Source organism: Lasioglossum baleicum, unplaced genomic scaffold (genome assembly GCF_051020765.1).
Source record: "Lasioglossum baleicum unplaced genomic scaffold, iyLasBale1 scaffold1861, whole genome shotgun sequence".
NCBI lineage: Eukaryota > Metazoa > Arthropoda > Insecta > Hymenoptera > Halictidae > Lasioglossum > Lasioglossum baleicum.
In genome coordinates, this window is record NW_027470920.1 from 1,753 (window position 1) to 25,191 (window position 23,439).

The following is a 23,439-nucleotide window of genomic DNA, read 5'->3' on the forward strand; positions in this document are numbered from 1 at the left end:
TACACGTCCAAGCCACTTCGACTTCCACGCGATATCTCTTCCATTCCGATCCACGCCACTCACCGATCCTTTATCGCTTTCCCGATTAATTCCCACTCTTTCTCCTTTGCCGCAGAGATTGCCCAGTGTCTGTGAGCGTTTATTCTCGATAAAATCGCCGCTCGATCCAGGTGTATTTTCCGAAATTTTATTTTACGCCGCAGGTCGCGAAATAACGCTTCCCGTTGTTGTCGTTCGTATTTGTTTAGATACCGCGGTTCGTTAGCCAAGATAATGGAAATACGGGACATCGAAACATTCCGCGAGTTTTCGTATCGATATTCCTATATTTTGAATAAAATCCAGATTTATTTCCGATACAGATTTCAATTTTTTTTATCGGTATTCGCGATTTCGCGGAGTTATATTAGCGAAGCATGTTAAATAATTCCTTTTTTATTGCCTATTAATTTGTTATTTATATTTATGTATTATCGGGTAAATTCTCATCGATTTCAAACGGAATATCGAAGCAATTAAACGATACGATATCGCATCCCCTTAATTACGATATTTTAAATTTAATACACGATTTATTTCCATATATCTAAACATTAAATTTGTTTAAACTAGACTCTTTGCGCTCGAAGATTCTTTTAATATGAAGATACAACAATTCGAAGCTTTCCTTGTGCTTCTAATTTCGTTAATACCACTTATACTAAAATAGAACAATGAAATCGCGCGTATCTCATTTCGATACTTCACTTCGAGGTATTAAAATAGACGATGAAAGTATCTCGAGCGCAAAGGGTTGAAAGAAATTCTTTTCGTCGCTGTGAACATTTAAAACGTTCTAAAATTCGAAAACAGCTAAACGACGCGTAATTGGGTTGCAGCGATGCTAGGTGATCGAAGCTCGGCCTTTGGAGCTTCGAAATAGCCGAAAAGAGATGTCGCAACCGCCGTCGAAACCCCATGGAAAAGGCGGGCCAGGGGGTGGGCTGGCCTGGCAGGCCGAACGTGCCTGGCCAGTACAGGCCCCCTTCCCCTTTCAGTCCCCACGGGCTCACCGCATCCTCAGCGAGCTCGAGGACCACCTACCCCGGTTCATCATGCTCATCCTGCGTCACCCTTGACGTACACCGGAATGAGGCACCCGATGAGCCCGGTACCGATTGGAATGCCCATCTCACCTGGAATGTCGCCTGTCTTTGGATCACCTGCGGGATACATACAGTGTCCTAGGCCCAGGTGGCCATCACCGATTCCAGTCACATCTCAGGCCCCCAGGCCATACATACCGGTTCAGGTAAGTCCTTTCAAACATCCATCGCTAATAATTTACAAATTAGTAAAGCTGTTAGGTCGTTCACATTAGGTCCTTTCGTTTTTTTCTCGACAGAGGATCTAATATTATTAGAGGTATTTTTTCACAGCCAGGTTCGCACTTCAGCTGCGTAATAAAAGGAGCGAAATGACTTTCTATACGATCAAATAGTAATCGGAATTGTGCGCATAGAGCTTTCGTATCATTCGAATTTAATAGCGAGATAGGATACAGATCTGGGTGCCAAAGTTTCTTGGAATAAGATTCTCCCAATTTCGAGGAATTTATCTGTAAAAATGTCGAATCCATTAGTCAGTATTCGAAGAAATCGCAGGAATTAATCTCGATTCAATATGCGACTGTAAAGACTTTTATTAGCCAGTTAAACAGTCGAGACACGGAGTTTATCTATTCCAGGTAGTTAAAAGAGGAATTAGCACGCCTAACTCGCGTTATACTCGACACCAAGATAGCAAACACGTGTGAAATAATTATATCTCTAAGCGTGTATCGACTCTAGGGAATTCTTCGTAAAATCACGCTCGATTCGTATAGAAATTACGTTCTCTATATGAAATACAGAATCATCTCGATTCGATCTGAAACCTCTAAACTTACTCCTCTCTCGATCGGATCTGCGGAAAGAAAAAGGAAAAACGAGGATTATTTATACTAGGGAATTTGGAATAGCTATTTTCTAGCTAGTTCCAACTAGCTTGAAGGTAGCGCGAAATAACACGCAGCGGAGAATAATGGCGGAAACGTGGGATTCCATAGGAAGCAGACGGACCGCGACGAGATCTACTTTATTCTTGGCCTCATTAGTCATCGAGATGGACAGGAACCGATCGGTGAATACAGACTGCTGTTAGTTAGCCAGTTCTAAACACGTTCGGGCTAGGAAATTACCAAGGAAACGTTTGCATGTCGGGGCGTAATCACGGAAAGAAACACGTGTCAGCCACCTCTCGGTGGCGCCGAAAGACTCGTCGATTCCTCGAGGGTTCTCGCGACGTCCAAGAACGACGCGTGAAACGATTTCTAACGTAGCTTCGATTTTACGAGAGAGTCGCGGTGAAATTTACGCGTTTCTTGTCAACCACCTCTCGATATACGCGGTGACGAAAGACTGGAGGTTTCTCGAGGGTTCTCGCGACGTCGAGGATCAGCGTCCAAGACGGACGCGGTTGTGTTACGGTTTTTAACGTAGGTTCGATTTTACGAGCGAGTCGTGGTGAAATTTACACGTTTCTTGTGAACCACTTCTCCATTCATATGGTGACGAAGGACTCGTCGATTTCTGGAGGGTTTTCGCGACGTCCAAGGACGACGCGTGAAACGATTTTTAACGTAGCTTCGATTCTGCGAGCGAATCGTGGTGAAATTTGCCCGTTTGTTGTCAACCACCTCTCGATATACGCGGTGACGAAAGACTCGAGGTTTCTCGAGGACTCTCGCGACGTCGAGGATCGGCGTCTCAGGACGACGCGATGTGAAACGATTTTTAACTTGAGTTCGATTTACGAGCGAATCATGGCGAAATTTGCACGATTCTTGTCAACCACCTCTCGATATACGCGATGACGAAAGACTCGTCGATTCTTCGAGGACTCTCGCGACGTCGAGGATCGGCGTCCCAGGACCACGCGGTTGTGAAACGGTTTTTAACATAAATTCGATTTTACGAACGAGTCGTGGTGAAATTTGCGCGTCTCTGCGAGGAAGGTTCGAGCTAGTTGGTGGCGAATTCGCCACGTGGACTGTCCGCTTTTCACGCCCACGCGATCGGACGACCGACTGGCCGAGGCACCGTCGAAATAGGGACGCCTAAATAAAATGTAGGCTGCGACAAGTTCCAACGACCGGTTTGCCACACGCGTGCCAGGTGTGAATGCACCGCTCCTATCGACGATTCGTACACTCTCGCCAGGATTCCACCTGGTTCTCTGCGATTTCCTCCAAGGAGTGCACTCGATGAAGTTTCGTTAGGGTCTGCAGGAATTCGAGTGTATGAAATTTGGTAAAAGCGGAACAAGGTGAGTGAAAATGTGGATGGTTTATAAAATGAATCGAGAAGTACGCGAATTTCTCATAGATATAGATTAAGAAGTAGAAATGAAATCCCGAAATTCCGAATGAAATATCGTGGTTAGGGATAGTCAGAGATTCGAGTATAAAATTTATTTCCCAAATTAGGAAAGGATAGGGGAAATTGAGAGATTAGTAAAACAAATCAAGACCCACGCGAATCTCTTACAGATATAAGTTAAGAAATAGGAAAGAAGTCTCGAAATTCCGAATGAAGAATAGTCAGTAAACTAGGAGAGAATGGGAGAAAAATAGAGATTCGTGAAACGCATCAAGACGTACCCGAATTTCTCAGAAATATCGGTTAGTTCGTAGAAACGAAGTCTATAAATTTGGGGTAAAGAATCGTGGTTACAGACTTGCAGAGATTCGGATCCAAAATTCGCTTGGCAAATTAGAAAAGTAGCAGAGGAAATGGGAGATTGACGAAACGAATGAAAATACAGGCGAATTCGCGGAGCAACGGGTTAGAAGAGAGAAACGAAGTCTCGAGATCTGGGGCTGATCGATCCCGCTTAGAGACCGGGAGGAATTTAGCCGGAAAAATTTGGCACAAGAGCGGGGTTAATAAAGAGCAATCAAAGTTCTCGGAAATATAGGTTGTAAGATAGGACCGGTGTGCGGGATAAATTCGAAATTCGAGTCACGAGAAGTCTGACTGGATATCTTCGCGAGTGATCTAATCTTTCAAAGTCACTCGGCGGAGTTCAGGAAATGAGTGTCCCTGCTATCTAATAATAAAATGCAGCGTGCACGCGCTATCGCTTATAAATAGATAATTTCATTGACATCTCTTTTCTTCTCTTTCCGCCGTTTTTTCCCGGCATTTCGAGCAGAGCTCGGCGGAGAGTGACACGATGTCACCGACTGCGAGTGGCCCGGCGGAATACATGATCGGAACCTACAGACCCGGAGATTACGAGTACGTCGGCGTGCCTCTGGATCACTCGCAAGCGGAAGAGGAATCCAGCGGACCCAGCACCGCGGAAATAATAGCCAACCAGAGTCAGGATTACGTGGACGAGAAACTCGCCGAGTACCAGGCCACGATACAGCAACTTCAAAGTGAGTATCCATTCACCGAGCTTCCTATTCTTCGCGTATCGCCGATGCTTCAACTTCGACAGACGTTCAATTGCAAATGGCAAAATGGGTTAACCATTAGGACATTTATCGAATCGAGTGCTCGTCGAGTATACCGCGCTTAATAATTACAACGATCTTCGAGAAATTACTAGATACATTTTCATTTCCATTTTGCTTTATGAATATGTATTCTCGCGGATTTGTAACTTGGAATTTCTGTACTATAATAATTCTAAGCGAACTCTAATCGTCGAGTAATCGTTGTTAATTACAACTGACTGAACTTCGTAAGAAAGTTCTTTTTACAGAAACCAATCGCGTTTATTCTTTATTCGAACGTTGAATTACTATTCCAGTTGGAAGCTGAAAGTCTTAGCTAAGAAATATTCAATTCTCCGGAAATTGGAGTTTTTGCTCTGTTATCGGACTGACAGGGATGAATATGGAAAATTCGTGGTATATTTTTCTCTCTATTTATTCGACGCATTCCGGTAGCTTCTGGAAAGAATGAAAACGCATTGTTAAACGAAACCTCAGCCTGCCAGATCGGACAACGTTCGAGAGGAACCGAGATTAGTTGACGCAACTGAAATGCAAATTAACGGCACGGCCGGGAACGCCTCGGTGGAAATTCGTTTTTATTGGCAGCCATCGCGGAGGAATGTTATTTCGGTGCAACATAACGTTCAAGATAGACATTGACAATGATCTAACGAACCAAAAACCGATGTTTCCGATGCGGTTACACGATACTTCTGGCAAGCGCGGAATCAATGAACGTCTGCCTGCCAATTCGGAAATCTCATGGAACGATCTTCGCCGACTTGCGAAACCCTCTGTTCGGATTACAAGCCAAATCCGCGAACTGGTTTTTCGCGATTCCTATGCGACACACTCGCGTCGAGCACCCGTTCGCTACGCGAAAAGCCTTCTGCGACGCGAGCGATACGATTAGCGGCAAATCGCTAATTTATTTAAACGACAGGAACGTTCGTTCGTTCGATATCTCGCGTACAAGCTCGCTCGTTCGCTGATTAAACCGCGAACCCTCTTTATAATCCTTCTCTCGTCCAGTTCTCGCGCGAACGAATCGAATCGCGAGTCTTTCGCGAATCCGCGCGCGGTCGCTTTTCTGTTTGCCTCCGCGGAATTTTAAACGCGCGGTATAATGGATATTTGGTCATCTTTCGCGACGTATTTCGAATTTACGCAAGCATCGATCGCGAGGCGAGGAATTCCTAAAGCGTATTTATACAGCTAATTTGCCGTGTCGTTCGATACTTCGTGCTCGAACATCGTCAGTAGCCACTTACGAGTGTTTAATCGCGCATCATCGATGGAGAAGAAGTTGAAACTTTCGGAACGAAAAAGGATGAAAACGCGGGAAGATGAAATCGGAATAACAAGGATGGCAAAAGTCAGAACTCCGATGCGATTTCAATTATGCGGAAACATCGGGGTGCCGGGACGCTGAAATAATAGACCGCGCCTGGAACGCTTAAATACCAAAATATTAGCATAATGTACGAAAATACCGACGTAGTAAAATCGCTATTAGAATATCGGTTACTCAAATACGTAAAAGTACTCGAGTCTCGCTGGTATTAAAACGTCGAATGCCCGAAATTACACGAAATTACGTGGAATCGCGAAAAAATATAAACGATACTCTTCGAAGTACCTAGAGAGACATTACGTCTCTCTTTGACACTCTCGCGATCCAACGAGCTGGACCTACCGCAAAAAGGCAGACTAAAGTGGAATTTGCATATACAAATCTACTGGAATTGGTTAAATTTCGCGCGGAACGATCGCGAATCGATATCGACAGCGTGCGATTCGCGTGTGGTGTACGTGCGATTCGCGTGTTGATCCGTGGAACCGTGGCCGAGAAATAGACGACGGCTGTTTATAAATAGATCTGACGAGGCACCTGCGATGGCCGCTCGCGATTGCTCTCCTATTGACATTTTCCTTCGGATCGTTGCGGGAAAATTCTCGATCCATCTGGATCAACCGAGCGGATCTCGCGGAAAACCGAGGAAAATCGAGGCTTCCCTCGGAAAGGCTTGCTCCCTCGCGGCGAGTCGCGCGACTCGTGAATGAAAACGCGTACCGCCGTTTCCTGTTGGCACGCGACGCCCGTTGCGTCGCGACGCGTCTCCGCCTAATTGTTTATCGCTAAACCACGGCACGGCCGAGTTTATTCTCGGAGGCCGGCGCGTATTCGCCGGCGATTCGAGGTTTTTAATCGAGCGGCAGCTTTTCAAACGATCCGTAGATCGCGTCACGCGTATTCATGGCGATGTATTTAAATTAGCCACGGCTGTTCTTATAATTCGTATTCAGGGTCGTGCTCGGTTTTACGATTAGTCACCTAGCAGCTATTTCTGAAACAACCTGCGGATCGGAGAAAGTTTATCGCCCACGCGTCCGCTATTCCGCGTTTACGCGCGTTCAACCGCTCCTCCTCCTTTTCGCACCTATGAAAAGGTTAACGTCAAACGCGAGGAAGAACAAACGACCGAATTCCGCGGTCGTCGCGACGCTCGTAATTGCGGACACGTTCGACTTAACGTAAGAAGCCTAGATAACGACGCGACGCGACTGGGAAACAGTCGATATTGGAAATATCGTTTGCGCACACGCAACGATCGGATATTGACCGTATGTGGAAAGAGCGAGAGCGAGAAACGGAAAGGAGAAATTGGAAAAAATTGGGAAAAAATTTAGAACTCGCGATAACGAAGGATCAAGGGGTGAAGCACGTGGTGGAACGTTAGCCTTTGAAGTCAGGGTAGCACCGAGTGTCCGGATAAGGAAAACCGGAACGGAGGCCTGTTTTACTAGCGCGATCGAATGACACCAAGCTCTTGCAGAGGTTAGCTGTTTTGTTTACTAGCTACGATTATCAACCGCGTTACGCAACGATGATACATGGATAACGCGTCACTGTTTCGTAGAACAGTGCCGGCGATAAAACGCGTACTACTTACGACGTCCCACTAACGACGCTGCTTCTCTATCTGTGCTTGACAACCGAATACGCCGAGTCAGCGAAATACTCGTTTCCATTTCGAAATTAGCAATCGCGATAAATTACACCGCAGTGGCATCTTCCATTTTCCTCGATCGTTCCGAGACAGTGCGGATTTCGAAACTCGTCCTGCGTCGGATCAGCCGCATCCTGCGACCACCGGCGCCGCGTAGGCGTCGCTGCTCTCTCAGCGACACTCGCCTCGATTACCTGGAAACGAAAAAAAGGCAACGTAAGTCGGAGGCGACGTCATCGAGAGAAATAGAACCGCTGATCCCTCGTGGCGATTCGTTAATAGCCCAGGTTGCGACGCTTCGCGACGCTCGCCGATAGCCGCTCGCAGGAGTGCCAAAAGCTTCTTGGCAGAGCTGCCGAATCTGCGAAACGTTATCGATGACCGTTAACCCGTCGTTCGGGCCCCCCGAGTCCCGGGGCCCGACGTGTCAGTTCCTTGCACCTCTACGAGCACCGATTAAGTCGCGACGTCCTTCCTCCAAGTCCGCGCCCCTCTCGAGGAGGGGTGGCTCGGAAATCCGACGACGCGAGACAGAACGAACGGAAGGACACGTCGGTGCGTGCGGCGGACTGGACGCCGGGCTTCGGAGAGGCTCGAACGAGTCGGCGGTTCAAACGGTGGCGCGTGAAGTGACATTTAGCCGGCCGGAGGAGAAGGACGCAGGATAAAAGCATCGATCGGTCGGCGTGCTGGCATCAGGAAGGTTATACCGGCAGAGGGAGGAAGGGAGAGAGAGTGAGAGAGAAAGAGAGAAAGGAGAAGACAGGGCGTCGGCGACGACGCGTAGGTCGGTTCGCGGCGCATGGTTCGGCGTCGTGACGGAGCTCGCGATCGTGTGGATGTCGCGGCGGTAGTCGGCGTCGTGGACGTCGTAGCGAGCGTGCAATGCGGCTGGTAGGGACGGAGAGAGGGGGCCGGGGCTCGGGGGGCAGAGGAGGGCACGGAGGGCACACGGGACGGCGGAAGGAGGTGGGGACCCGGCGAGAGGTCGGGAAGAGAGGCACCAATATCGAACCGGCGGCCGTGGTGCGCGGCCGGAGTGCATTCCGTGAGCGGTAGACGCATATCGCACATCGGACAGTCGCGGTGGACGGCACGATATGCGTGCGTGCGTCGTTCGTACGAGGTAACCACCGCTGGCTAACGATCAACTACGTACGCGGATCCCACGGCGTTTTTTCCCCTCGGCCGGACAGACAGAGAGAGAGAGAGAGAGAGAGAGAGAGGAGAGGATCGTGCGCGTGAATCGTGCGGGTGGCCACGCGCCACCGCGGAAGCACAGGCGGAAGCACAGAGGCGTCGCGTCGCCGCGGTGACGAGCAAAGAGCAAAGGCTTCGACCGGCGAAACGCCGACTAACCGCCTCTACTCGCAGGACTAAACAGCGAGAGGAGAGAGGAGTAGTAGCGTTGCGTGTGGTGGTGCGAGAAGAAGCAGGGTGTGGTGCGCGGAGAACAGGTGTCCACGAGGGCAGCTCGACCGTGAAACGAGGAGAAGCCGGAAACCGGTAGGCGAGGAGGAGCGGCGCTGGTCCGGCAGGATGGAACATTCGGGCTGGCTGGCCCAGAGTGAACCTCGCGCGGAAGATCGTGCTCGGGAGGAACGGTGAAACGCGACAGCTGCGAGGTGGCTAGTCATGTCGCAGACACCGCCGAAGAGCGCGAAACCTACCGGCAGCCGGCCGAGTCGCGGCAGCCGGAGGACGCCACGTGGAAGTCGGCTGCGGGCCAGGGTCAACTTCTTCGAGGAGATGTTCGAGAGCCTGGAATCCTCTATGACCAGCGGCGACTCGTCGTTCGAGGAGAGCTTCGAGCGGATGGTGGAGGAAGGCGAGCTCAGCGGCTCGAAGGTGGTGAAGTTCGAGAAGATCACGTTGCGGAAGAGCGTGAAGGAGATCGCCGGCGGCGGCGACGACGGCGGCGACGACGGCGGCGCCGGCAGCGTGTCCAGCTCGCAGCAACGGGACTCGCTGGCGGAGTCGAGCCGGACACCCAGCGAGAAACACGCCCTCGAGGACTCGGATTATCAGAGTCGTAGCCACGGCGCGGCGAATCACGCAGCAAGTCCAGCTCGATCGCGTCGTTCGCGAGATTGCCATCGGACGAGAGCTTGTCGCATAGGAGGGGCAGCGGCAGCCCTCAGCATTTGGTGCTGGACGATCGAACCCCGTCCGAGTGGTACGCCGAGTATTGCACTCAGAGGTTCCAGAACATCGGCTCCAGGATCGAATACGTGTGCAGTAAGAGGGAGTACGACACACACATCGCCGAGATTAAAGGTATTCCCTTTGACTTGCGTCGGGATAGAGGGCTGCAGGCGACACCTCCGGGGTGTGTTTCACTTTCCACGCGATCGGCCGTTCGACGCCGATGAACGCCGATGTCGTAACCGCGATTCTTCCACCGCCCCGACTCTCCGCCGCTCGATAGCCTCGCCAGCAATTATTCCCTCCGCGCTTATCGAATCGATATCGCCGATTTTTCATCCATTTCACCCATTTTTCTCCGTCTGACGATTCGAATCGCGATACCGTTACCGGACCAGCTCGACCGCTCTGGTCGTCCCGTTCACGCGTACGGAACACGCCGTTCCTACCCCGATCGATCCCGAGCAGGGCGAAAATTAATTCGATACGGGCCCACATGCCGCAAATGGTTCGCGCTTAAGAAGGAGCGATGAAACGGTGCTTGCGGGACCTAAGAGGCCACTTAACCCGATGGGTTTACGAGATCGTGGAACCGGATAAGTGGACCTCGGGTGAACGCTGGTCAAAGGACGAAGAAACGAGCGTAGACGTCGGGGAGACGGCGCAACGCGTCGGGGGGAGAAAAACGCGTCCATGTAAAACCGTTTCTTACCAACCCGTGGTTGCGGTTGATCCATAGCCAATAGCGACCGGCGAGATTCCAACGGTGGATTTTCTCTCGTTCTCTCCGCAGAGAACGATCGAGACTGGAACCGTTAGGTTGGAAAAGCAACTTCCACTCCCTTTCACGACTCGTGCGAGCCTCTGTCGCGACTGCAAAGATCCTTGACTTTGTTTAGCTCGGCGTGAACACCGGTCAATATTAGCCACGCTACGCCGGATAACAGCGAGAGGACGGACAATGGCGAGACCGGTTGCAGAGAGCGGAGACCCAAGGGTTTCCCAGCAGAAATTACCTTGTTCCGGCGTTCTTCTATCCTTCTATCGTCCGTGATCTTCGAGCGGATGGATCGCGAGCCGCGTCTCGGTCTTCCACCATCGATCCATCTGCTCTTAATCGAGTTCGTCCTACGTGTTTTCCTGGTGGTTGAACGCGGTGGTTAATAGCCTCCGGCGACGATGATCGATCGCCGGTGGTGGAAATTAAAATAAAATTACGCCGCGACCTAGATTCCCCGCGTACCACGGCGATTCATTACTCATCCGTCTGAAAGGACGGCGTGTCTAGCTCCTTTCCGCTCCTTTCCGCTCCTTTCCGCTTCTTGCCACGATCGCAATCGGCAAGCACGAGGCGTGCGCCGCTAAAAATCAATGTCACTCCCCGTTACGACCCCGCTCGATCGAATCTTTGTCACGGAGATGCCTCTTTCCACGACCAAGTAGCCGGACTCCTCCGAACGCGAACATGTTTCACTCTGGCTCGCGTTAGGTGATGTTCTAACTTGCATGACGCTTCTTAACCCCCTCATTTTTATTCTTCGCGTCCAAACTCTTCACTTCCGGAGAGAATAAAATGATTCGAGAATAAACGGAAACTTTCGACCGTTCGTGGAAAGTGTTGTTCCTTGCTTTACGACGACCTGCCGATTTTTCCCAATTTTCCTGCACCCGGCTTATCGAGTTATACCCTTCTGATATCTCGAGTTCCTAACAACTTTCGTACCCCTTCGTGCTTCTTACCAAGTTCTACCAAAGAGATGGATATCCTAGACTGTTCTTCGTGGTGCTCGACGAAGATTTGTCAATTTTTTCCGATTTCGTTACGTCAAGCTGATCGCATAGATGATTTATACCGCTCAAACCTCTCGAATCACTTTCTTTCCCGAATTCTCGGTGATTTATGGATTGTTCGACGCGAGTTTTAAAGTATTTCGATACAGTTCTTCGGAGTAGACTCGTTCTGGTTTCTAGCACAGTGCTCAGCGACGAAGCGTCGACTTTTTCCTATTTCGTTCCGACTTTTCCTCCTGCCCCGTGTTCTGAATGGCAGCGAGGTTTATTGCTCGACAGAGACGAAGGACTTTCGTCGTGACCCCGCTAATAGCCTGCACGATGCTTATTAACTACTAGATTTATACTCCCGCAATCTCTCGCATTCTTTTCGAGTCCCGTATCTTTCTTTCCCGAATTCCTCCTACGCTGGAAAATTTTACTTTCATCTGGTACAACCAGCGACAACCGTCAATCGAATTACGCAATTTGCACCGGTTAAGCGGAAATTCTTCCGGAGTTCTTGGAGTTCTTCCCACGAACGGAAACGGAAATATTTCGCTTTCTACTATGTATATCTCGCATAGCGCTCGCATAGTGCCGATGTAACAATTTCTTTCAATTTTATTCCACCGAGCTTCGACCCATTTTCTCTGTGGCTTCGAATGATACTTATTACCACGTACGCTCTCCAATTTCAATCAAGGACCATATTTTTCCACGTTCGTTACCGAGTTCCTGGAAATAGCAACGAGTCGCTTCATCTCTCGGAGTAGTCGATGAGAACTCGCGAATGTTTTCCAATCTTAGCAGAGACTTTTCCTCCACCCCCGTGTTTCGAATCGCAGCGTAGTTTCTTGCCAGAGACGAAGAACCTAGCTTCTCTCGCGATCGATAGCCATTCGCCGTTGCCGAGCACCGTATGAAAAATTCCCCATAGAGCCGCGGCGAAAGTTTTCCCGACAGCAACCGGATCACCGCGCGCGATCCGCCTGGAACACCGGCGCCGAGACGCCTCTAGCGGTAACGGGGACGCGGAATAATCGCCGGGATTAGATAAGGGAGGAAAAATCGCCGAGTGCTTCCACGTCTAGCACAGATAACGCGAAAACTCGAGGAATGGAAATCGGCCGGAGGAAAACCGGTGACCGAGACCCGATGGAGAACGGATAATGGCGCCTGCACCCTGTCTTCTGTCTTCCCTCGTTGATTGATAACGTTAATTTGCGGTTCACGCTCGGTAATCGCGTTGCCCACGCTCACGCGGCTCTCCGCTACGTGGGACAAACCGGAAAGATCGGTTTGGTCTCATGGCCACGGTCGCCGTCACCGGTACGAAACGCTATTAGCCTCTGTCAAAAATACGCAATCCTCGGTGCAGCGAATATTCGATATTGCCAGTCCAATCTATTACGAAGCGCGTCCAGTCCCTAGTCCAATCGGTTGAAATTAATTAAAATGCGAAATTTTTTACGGAAATGCGAATCGAAATGTAAATCGACTAAAATCAAATAGTCGGCGATGGAAAAAGCGAAATTTTCGATAGAAATATAGATAAAAAATTCGCGACGTTGAATTAAAATTAATTACAATGGAATGGTTGGCGGAGGAAAGGGGAAAATTTCCAATGGAAGTGCGAATCGAAAATTTGCGACGTTGAATTGGAATCGAAATCGACTAAAATCGAATAGTCGGCGAAGAAAGGAGCGAAATTTCATACAAAAATACAGATTGAAATTTCGCGACGTTGAATTAGAATAGAAATCGATTAAAATCGAACGGTCGTCGAAGAAAAACGCGAAATTTGCGATAGAAGTATAAGTCAAAAATTCGTGACGTTGAATTAAAATCGAACGGCCGGCGAAGAAAAACGCGAAATGTGCGATAGAAATATAAAGAGAAAATTCGCGACGTTGAATTAAAATTACGATAGAATAGTCGGCGGAGAGAAAAGAGGGGAAATTCCTAGCGGAAGTGGGAATAGAAAATTCGCGACGCTGAATTAAAATCGACGAAGATCGGGTGGTCGATGAAGAAAGTGGCGGAGAGGAAAAGGGGAATTTAGCTGGTCCGAAAGTTGTTTCGCGAGGCGGAGAGGCAAAGTGGAGCAAGAATTGCGAGGAAAGTTTCGGCAAGAGGTGTTTTCGGCTCGATGAATGAGAAGTTCGCAGGCGTCCAAGCGAAGACGCTTCTGGTTTGACGGAGATACGTCTTGGCACCGGTTCCCTGGTTCGCCTCCATACGCGAATCGTGGCTCGACGATCGAGAAGCAGGGCAACGAACCGTCCATCTATTCCCCGCGAATAAATAAAACGGAGCCTGTTAGGTCAAGATAACGAGCAGTGCCTCGTAAACGGAGCATGGCGAGTCAATGGCTACTCGATACCGCGACCGCAAACGTCTCGCGATTTTTCATACGCGAACACGGGGCCCCGTGGCTCTCAAATCTTCCTTCCACCTCTCAGCCACTTTCCCATTTTGAATCCGCGACAAGATGGCCACGAGATGATCACACTCCCCCTTTCTCGTCTCTAATTTTTAATTTCATTGTAAATATTTTTTAATCGCGAAAACGATATTCTACAATTAAAAGTTTATCTCGATCCGAAGGTCTTCCTTTGTAAATACCGCAATAAAACGAACCCGGCTTTTTGTCGCTCTTGTATTGACTGTTTCTTTATACACAGATACACCGTTGAATGAAGCGAAATTAGCATAATCGTTTTTATTAAAAACACACGTTAATTCATCGAAAGAAGAACCGGTTCTCAGCCACTCCTCGCTCGCTTTTTTTATTCTTAAACTTGCTCGTATAAATTAATATTCGCGTTATTCGTATTACATTCGTATTGATATTAAATTATAACCCGCGTTCAGGGTATCCACACTTTTCGAGTTAGAGGAGCGTCGTTCCCCTTTTAATTTACGACTGCTTATTATCACGCGAGCCTTTCGTTCGACACTGGAAAACCTCGGAGTTCGTTAAAATCGCTCGTTAATCCACGCATCGTCCCGACGAAAATTCGATATCTCGCAACATACTCCGTGTAATCTTCGGCCATCGTTTTCCACAGCGAAACCTCGCCACGTGCGCGGCGAGCGAATTTATTTCAACGCGAATTCGATAACAATTACCGCCTCGGTCGAGCTCAACCTTCGACCCAGCCTTTAATCCTTCCCCGCCGCGTACCAGTAATAACAAATACCCACGATAATCGCACGTGTGGCTGGATCATCGTCACAGAGCCAGACTGGGGTAAGATCGCGAGATAGGGAGCAGCGCGAGAACAGCGGGACGCGGTTCGCTTTAATTGGGCTGGCCGGGAGAACGGAACGGAACGGACCGGAATCGGCAAACAACGGATAAAGCGAGCAACGACTAAAGCGAGAAACGGATAAAACGAAAAACTATTAAAGCGAGCAACGGCTAACGCGAGCAACGGCTAACGCGAGCAATGGCTAAAGCGAGAAATGGTTAAAACGAGAAACGGATAAAGCGAGAAACGGATAAAGCGAGAAACGGATAGAGCGAAAAGCGTTTAAAGCGAGAAACGGATAAAGCGAGAAACTGTTAAAGCGAGAAACGGATAAAGCGAAAAACGGTTAAAGAGAGAAACGGATAAAGCGAACAATGGCTGAAGGAAACAACGATTAAAGTAAAAAACGGCTAAAGCGAGCATCGGCTAACGCGAAGAACGGCCATGCGAAGAAAGAACCAAGGCGAACGCGAGGTCAGGGTCTCCTCCGGTTCTTCGTGTCTGGGACGGTTACGTCAGGCTGTCCGGCGCGCGAGTCCGACATCGGCGCGGAATCGGGATGAAATCGGCATGGAATCGGCGCGCGACCTTCGCGTAATCGGATGCCGGATCGTCGTTTGGAATTCATAGGTGTCGCGTGTTCGTCTTGGCCTGGCATCTTAAAGAAAAAGCGTTACATCAGCGCCGATCCCACGCGACTCGCCTGACGATCGAGTTTCGCCGCGTCTCGAATCTCTCTTCCGATTCTTCCATCTCTTCTTTCTTTCTCTCTTTTATAAACACACCGAGACCTTTTATTTATTCCGAAAGTACAGAGAAACGATCGCGCGAGCGAACTTGAACGAGAGATACAGCACAGTGGAATAGTACTTTGGAAGATAACTGTTAGGCAGAAGTTATCTACAGCAGCGGTGCGTGGACTTAGAACTAACGAGAGTCTAATCGTGGCGAAGAAAAAATCCAGATAAACGAGATTCGATGGTAAACGTCGAAGTTTATTCGGGGAAACAGGCGACGCCGAAAATCGTCGATGAATGGAAAATGGCGGAGAGGTCGGGTGGTTGCCTTCGAGATGGAAACGATGCGACTCGCGAGAAGGAACGAGCGAGCAAAGCGACACGTCTGACACGATCAAACGTGGCAGCGTACGAAGCGTAATGTGGTAACTCGTACTAATAGTAAACGATGACGTTATTGGGCGTCAGTTCAAGGCTACGAGCGTACTCGCCTGGCCTGTGGAACCTTTTGCTCCGTCTTTCCTCCTCCGACCTCACGTGTTCTGCATTTTTCCCCTCCCTCTCCCTCTCTCTCTCTCTCCCACTCTCTCTGTGTCGCCACATTTCGGTCGTACACGGTGTTCTTTCTCCTCGATTCGCCGGATTCTCACGACCGTCCTACCATTTCACGACTCCTCGCCTTCCTCGGTTATCCCGCCGCGAGGATCTCGCGTACGCAAACTTTCCGCGTCTCCGTGATTCATGCTCGCGCGTACCCGCCGCGTTATCGGCGCGCATAATTCGCCGGGGCGATAAATTAGGAAAGTGACATTGAGGCTGACGTAAGAGACGAATCTTTATATAGACGCGCGATCGTAATCGATGCGATCGAGCGACTATAAAGCCAGCCGAGATACCATATCTCCGCTCGCTGCGTTTCGCGCACTTGTCTCGCGATTTTTCCGCGCATCGCAGCTACGACGGCGCCAAGGTTACCCTTATTTTTCCTTCGAACGACTATTATCTCGAGGCGAGCACGAAAATCCGTGTTTGCTCGCCGAGCGGTATCGGGAACGTGGATTTTTCACGGCGGGACTATCGGACGAGTGGAAGCTCGATTAATCTCGGCCGTTCCGCTTCTGCAGGTAGCGGAAATATGCAATGGCTTTCGATAAAACGACCGTTGACACTTAACCAAATAGAAACGCGGTTATATATAACAGCTTATCGCGCGGCTTCGCAATTATCGCCGTCCATGTACAACGTATTTAGCTAGCAGAACGCGTTACTCGCCGATTTCCACGCGTGACGGATAATTCCAAAGTTTACCGACGCTTAGCCGCTCGACGAAACCGCGAGGATCGCGATCTCTGGACGGAACTGTACGCGGAACAAAAGGATCGACTGGCCGCAACGGTTATTTTGCTTTTCATCGCGTCTGTCGCGTTTATCCGCTTCCGTCTGGTTTCCCACGATACCGGTCCTCTCTCGTCTACCTGTCCGCAGGTGCAGGCCGTCTCTTTCCGCCTCGGGCCCGAGCCGAGCCGAGAAGCGCGAAATTGCACCGGCCGCGAATTAGCCGAGGGAGAAAGACTCGCTGATGAGAAATCGGTGCAACCTGCCAATCCAATTGGGTCGATCGATAGTCCAACCGACGAGCCGGCCATAACGAGGCTCTAATCGCGAATGAAAGACAGACTCGATCCGAGAGATCGTCTCTCCAGGCTTCGTTTCCTGGTAATCCGATTTCGCTTCTTTCTTCGCGCAAGGTCGACGACGATACCCGTGATTCCGGTAACGATCGTCTCGATTTCGAGAATCGCCGGAACAAATGGCGTCCTCGAGAGGCTTAGGGCACTCGAAAATGTCGGATTTATCCGAAAGGATCCGGCACGCGACTGTTTCAAATTCGTTCTCTCGACTCGATCTCTCGCGGTAATTTAGAAGAACGCGGTTGCATTCGGAATCACACTGCGGGCATTAACGGGATATAATTAGAAGCGGATACTTTAGGGAGCACGCGCGATGCGCCATTTTTCGCGCACATGGCGTGCAGGTGCGTTCCCATTGAGCAGCGGCTGGCAATTATCGCGGATAGGCGCTCGCAACGTCTTGGAAATTGAATGGAGTACTCGTTAATAGACCAGACGTAGACCAAGTACCTTCCGTTAAGCGATTACCTATGCCTCAGACACGTGATGGACAGCCCGCAGCCCCTCCGTGTTCCGCCATTTCGAGTCATCGAAAACCTCCTGTTCCGAATACGTCCTGCGATCGCAAAAATACAATCGCAACCGATCTTTTCACGCGAACTTTCCGTGCGAATTCCGCGTAAAGAAAGCGACCGATGTCAAGGTCGCTCGCGATGCTTCCTCCGGTAAGATATCTCGAGTTCGTACTCGACTGGCGTATAATTAGCGGGTATTCCGGCGAACTTTCCGGCGCGGGCAGGTCCGGCGCGATAAATCATGGCCGGAATAAACTGGCTGGAAGATCGCGGAGGTCGCGAGGAGCGGATCGATGGCGCCTGTGACATTTATCCGAGCGGCCGAACGCCATTTTGTCCAGGACTCGGATAAATTAACGGCACGGTAAACATCGTAGCGCAATAGCGGCGCGCGGCCAGCCTCGTGCTTTCTATTTATAGTCGTGACACTTTTAATCGAAGCTCGTTTTCCCTTTCAGGAATCGAGAGAAGGATTACGCGACTCGTTTCCTCTCGATCCGACTCGCGCGCGAGTTGGCCTCGCTGAATCTCTTTAGGAAAAAAAGAATCGTTCTTCTTCGCCTCGGGACGCGAATCGACTCGCGTACGAGCTAGTTTTACGACCGGTTCGAGGTCGGCCGACCATTCCGCCACGCCGGGGCGGTCGCGAAATGACGATTTCGGCAGGGATTTCAGCGACCGCGCCGGCACGCACACGCTATCATTTCTCCAATTTGCCCGACCAGCGACGTGCCCGACTCCTGGCATGCGATCTTCCCTCATCCCCTCCGCACGCTCATTAGCAAGTAATTAACAAACAATCGCGAGTACAAACACAGCGTCGTTTTTAATGGGGAACGATCGCGAGCGTCGTGACGAGAGATCGCCGTTCCGACGTGCTTCGAGCTTCTTCGGCAGCTGATACCGGAGAAAGTGCCTTTTTATTATTGCCGTAATCGTTGCTTTTATCGATCGAGAAAGACTCACCGATTAACCGAGCAGTATATTCGAGATATGGAATCAATTTCGTTTGGATCAATTTAATTTGTTGCATATCTTCCAGGCAAAAAGGTACGCGCGTAAATAAAAGGTCGTAATTACTCTACCTTCGAGGAGAGGAGTTTATCGAGTTAAAGAGAAAAAGAAGGTCTGCGATTGTTCGAGAGAGGGTTGGCGTTAAAACACGCGTTTGGTCCCACGAGACGCGGAACTCGGTTTCGCCATCGGCGGTTGTTTCTCGCGAACCGGAATCGCGAGAACGTTTTCGAGGAGGCGACGCGTTAATTCGGATCGATTGATCGAAAGAGTTATCGGCTAGAGCCCCTCGAAACTTCGGCCCTCGACACGTCGTGTGTGCAACCGCGTGCATAGTAAATGGCGTGCAGTTGCATTCGCTAATTGGAAGCCGGGCCTTCGCGTTCTTACGAATCCGGCTCTTTAGGAAAGTCGTTGCAGCGAACGTTGTTATCGCGTTGTGTAAACTTGTTGCTGAAACGAGCCACGGGCTATTTCAGCCGGCGATCATCGCTAAAAACGGGAGTCGAGGATCAACCGAGGCTACCCTCCGCGTCCGGACACCTTTTCGCAACGACTCCTCGTCGCGACGCTCACCATCGACGCTCCGTTTCGCGATATGCAGTTTCAGCCATACAGCGACCAATGGATCCCCTTATCGCGACACGAATGCCAAGGTCGCTTCTCGTTATCGTCGGTCCCGTTTTCCACTTACGTTCGCGCAACTTCGCGAGTTCCTTTCGTTAATACGACGCCAGACGAACGCTTGTTTACCGCCCGGAGAAACGGCCCGAGATTATTATTCCTCGCGACATGCGAATCGGGAGCAGACGAGGCGGGACACGCGAAGAGAGGCTCTCCCGGAGTCTCTCTCGACGTGGCGTTTCGTTCCTCGTGATCGGGTCGAGCGCAGATAAAAAGCTCGCGGAGAGACACGGTTGATGAACCAAAGGTAATCGTAGATTCGTCACGGGTATCGTTTGCACTTTGCCACGAACTCAATACCCCTTTGCGAGCGGGAAGCCGTGCCGTTTCTTTCTCTCCGATCCGCCGTAACGACGCCAACTTTCTTCGGGAACTTGCAGTCGCCGGTAAATAGCGGGAATTATTCACGAGTATCGACGAGACCGCGACGATACGTGGGATATTCGAATAGAACGGCCTCTCCCGATCGATTCCTTCGCGTAGAAACCGTCTACTTCTCCGCGGAAAAGTTTCGTCCGGTAGGAAAACGCGCTCGAGCGACAAAGAGTTCGATGAGACGCGTTTGAAACGGAGATAGATCGGGCCGGGACGAACGGAACGGCGAGAGTTATTAATTGTCCGTTAGGATCGAGAAGCTAAACGAGACGGAGTGATCGATGGGATAGATATCCTTCTGGCGAAGGAGCAAGGAAACGAATCGCGATCGGAGCGGCGAGATGTTTCGATAGCCTCGTAGAATCGGGAAAAGAGGACGAGGTGAGATGACGGGGGAAAAAGAGCCTCGCTCGATTTTCCCTTTTTCAAACGCTGCCTAACGCGCTCTAGGATGATCGGAACCTTCGCCTGTTTCGCGAGATTGCAGCGGAACGAAGCGAGAAATAGAACTGTCCGGTGTAACAGACAGTCGTTACCGCATCCGGCCACTCGAGGACCCATCTGCGTTGCAAAATCGAACTCCATCGAGCAATTATAGAGAAAGAAAATGGAGCAGCGCGGGAGGAAGAGGTATACGGTGCGCGTTACGCAAGTTGATCGAGGCGAAAGAGAGAAAAATTACGAGGCGAGACAGGATCGAGGGAAAAGGACCTCGAGATGGTCTCGCTGCTAAACCGAAGGATGTCTGCGCGGCATACGAATAGATCGGTTACCTTCGCGTCTGTTCACCTCGATCTCCGCGGATTTGCCGGAATCGAAGGGAAAGAAAAAAAGGAACAAGGTGATCTGCCGATCGATCGGTCTCCGCTCTCGCGCGCGAGAGAGGGGGAGAGAGAAAGAGAGAGAGACACGGACGGTATCAAGCACATGAGCTCATCCACGAGAATTTGTCCCACTTCACCGATCGCCCCTTCCTCCTCGCGCCGTTTGCTTTCAACATCTCCGCGCGGTGCGGGCCGCGCGAAAGCGCTAAAAATACGAATTTATATGCGCGACCCGCGTTATGCGTGCGTCTGTTTTCGGGGAAAAGCGAGAGGGGAGAAAGGCGAGATAATTTTAAATGTCAGACCGAGGATCCGGCGATCGAGAGGACGAAAAGAAGGAAAGGAGGGTCGGTATGCTCGGGTCAGAGAGAACGGCCGCGGCGAGGGGCAGCCATTTCCATCCACCACTGACCCTCGACCAACCACGCCTCTCCAGCTCGCGTTCCTTCTTTTCGTTAATTGCGTTTACCGAAACTCCGCTCGGTTTCGCGGCTGATACGCGTTATCTGAAACACCGAAACGCGGAACACCGACTTAACGAGCCGATTGTAAGCCTTTGTTCGAGGAATACGAGCCATGCCGCGAGATTGCGCTTTATTTGCCAGCGATGACATTGGCGGTGTTATTGCCGAAGCCGAGATCGAATTAGCTCGCGATCAGCTTTATTTTTCTCTGAAGAATAACGCGCCGAGAAGATGTTCGCTCGGTTATTGCCGAGGATAAAAGAGAAACTTGGTTCGTTCCAGAGAGATTAAGAATGGGACGCGCGAGTCGTCGCGGGGAGCAGTTTTCAACACGACCACTTGCAAGCTTAACGATCACACCGACGCTGGTCGCCGGTGTGCGCACGCTCGCACGCGCGTTTAATCGCGTTTCTCGAGCACAGCGAGCGCGTCAGCCGACGCTCGGCGTCCAAAGGTGGAATAAAAGTTGGCCGACTGTTGACCCGAAAACACAAAGAGATTAATCGCCCCTCGTCGCGGCGCAGCGCCGCCATTTTACCACGCGCCGCCCCCATAGCCGGCCCCGTTACCGGCCCCATTACCGGCCCATTAGGCCGCCGATGAAACGTCGAATCCGCGTAATTTAAAACTAATAATATAATCCGGTGTTCACACCCGGTCGCACCTCTCGTCCTCCTCTTTTCTTTATCCCGAGCACCGGACCCTTCTTCGTACACGGGACGAATGGATGCCTCGGTCCGCTTCTTCCACCGGTTTTTGCGCCAATCGCCGATCGTCTATCCGTCACGGCCAGCAGTGAAATTACATCGTTCGCGCGGAACGTGTAATTTTACGGCGCATTACGCGCGCATCGATCACGCGACCCGCATAATCCTTAAGCCGCGAATTAATACCGAGCAGACACGACGGTCCACCGGTTTTCCGCTGCTAGATCGATCCACGTCTCTCGATAGGTGCCCGGCTTTCCGCGTGTCATCAATGAGAATAACGTCCACGCGATAATAATAGGACGTCCGAACGGTCCGGCAAGAAATGTTCGAGTATCGAGTTATATGCGAATGCTGCCGGCTCTATTTAGCAGCAGTGACTCATATCTCGTTAGGATACAAGGAACATCTATTAGCGAACAATGCGATAGCTTCTCACGAGAGTCTGTCGTGATATACATTTCTATAGCCCCGATCGAACTCCTCGCCGATCAAGGTTGCTTCCGCCGTGCTCATGCTAATGCGTCTCGGGAGCTTATGCTCGCCAAGACTACGCGCCGGCGACGTCGACGTCCACTCGCGCCGGGAGACAGAGAAAATAGGACAACAGCTTTTCGCGACGGTGCGATAATTCCATTTTTTTTTTTTTCTCCATCGACTCGAGCGTTTCTCTATCGACTGGAACCTTCTGCAGCTAGCGCGAGGTACACGCGAAAGGGGAACAAAGGCGCGTAATAAGCAGCTCCGTCGATGCACGACACAGTCTGGAGGCGAGTGCACTGTACTTTTGACGCGAGAAGTGACAGTACGCAACGTGCATGCAGATCACGTACGAGTGCCAACAGCGTGGAACACACGCCTCCTCGTCTCGACCGTCCACGTGTCCAGCACCTTTTAATCCGCGCTCGACACTCTCCAACTTTTCCTCTTTGCCCGCTTTACCGACCACCGTTGGCCCTCCTCATCCCTCGCGATCTTTCGCGATCTTTCGCAATGATCGTCGCCGAAACTCCAGCCGAGTGGCCCTTCCTTCGTATTTAAGATCCGCCTCTCGTCTCTCGCGTCCACGTGATCAACACCTTTTAATCCGCGCCTAACACTTTCCAACGTTTCCACTTTGCCCGCATTATCGACCACCGTAAGCCCTCGCGATCCTTCGCGATCTCTCGCGATCTTTCGCGATCTTTCGCGACGATCGTCGCCGAAACGCGAGCCGCGCGGCCCTTCGTATTTAAGATCCGCCATCGAGATTGCGCCGCTTTTTCGTCCACGCTTGGTAATTACGCCTGCCGGACGATTTTCGTGCAGGAAAGAAGGGTGCATAAATTACAAACTCTGGGAATTCGCGAATTTTACCTGCTCGAACAACGCCCGACACCAATTCTCACCGGTGTTTTTGTAAAATCTCGCGCAGGAACCGCGATTTCCGATGAGTTTCGAGATAGACAGATGATCGAGCGAGTCGAGATGGGAAACGGAACGGCGCGCGGGTCCTCGGGGCCGAGGAATGAATGAAATTTTATCGCGCGCGTGATTCAGGACAGCCGAAAGGATATTTTAAAGGCCCACGTAAGAGCATGAACGTTTACTGCCAATAAAAGCAGCCTATTCGACGCGGCATACGCGCCTGGCTAAATTTACTACGTGGGAAACTGGTTTCAGCTACTTCGCCGCGATGCGTTCGTTGCACGCCGCGAACCGCGAATTTTTCTTCCCCGGT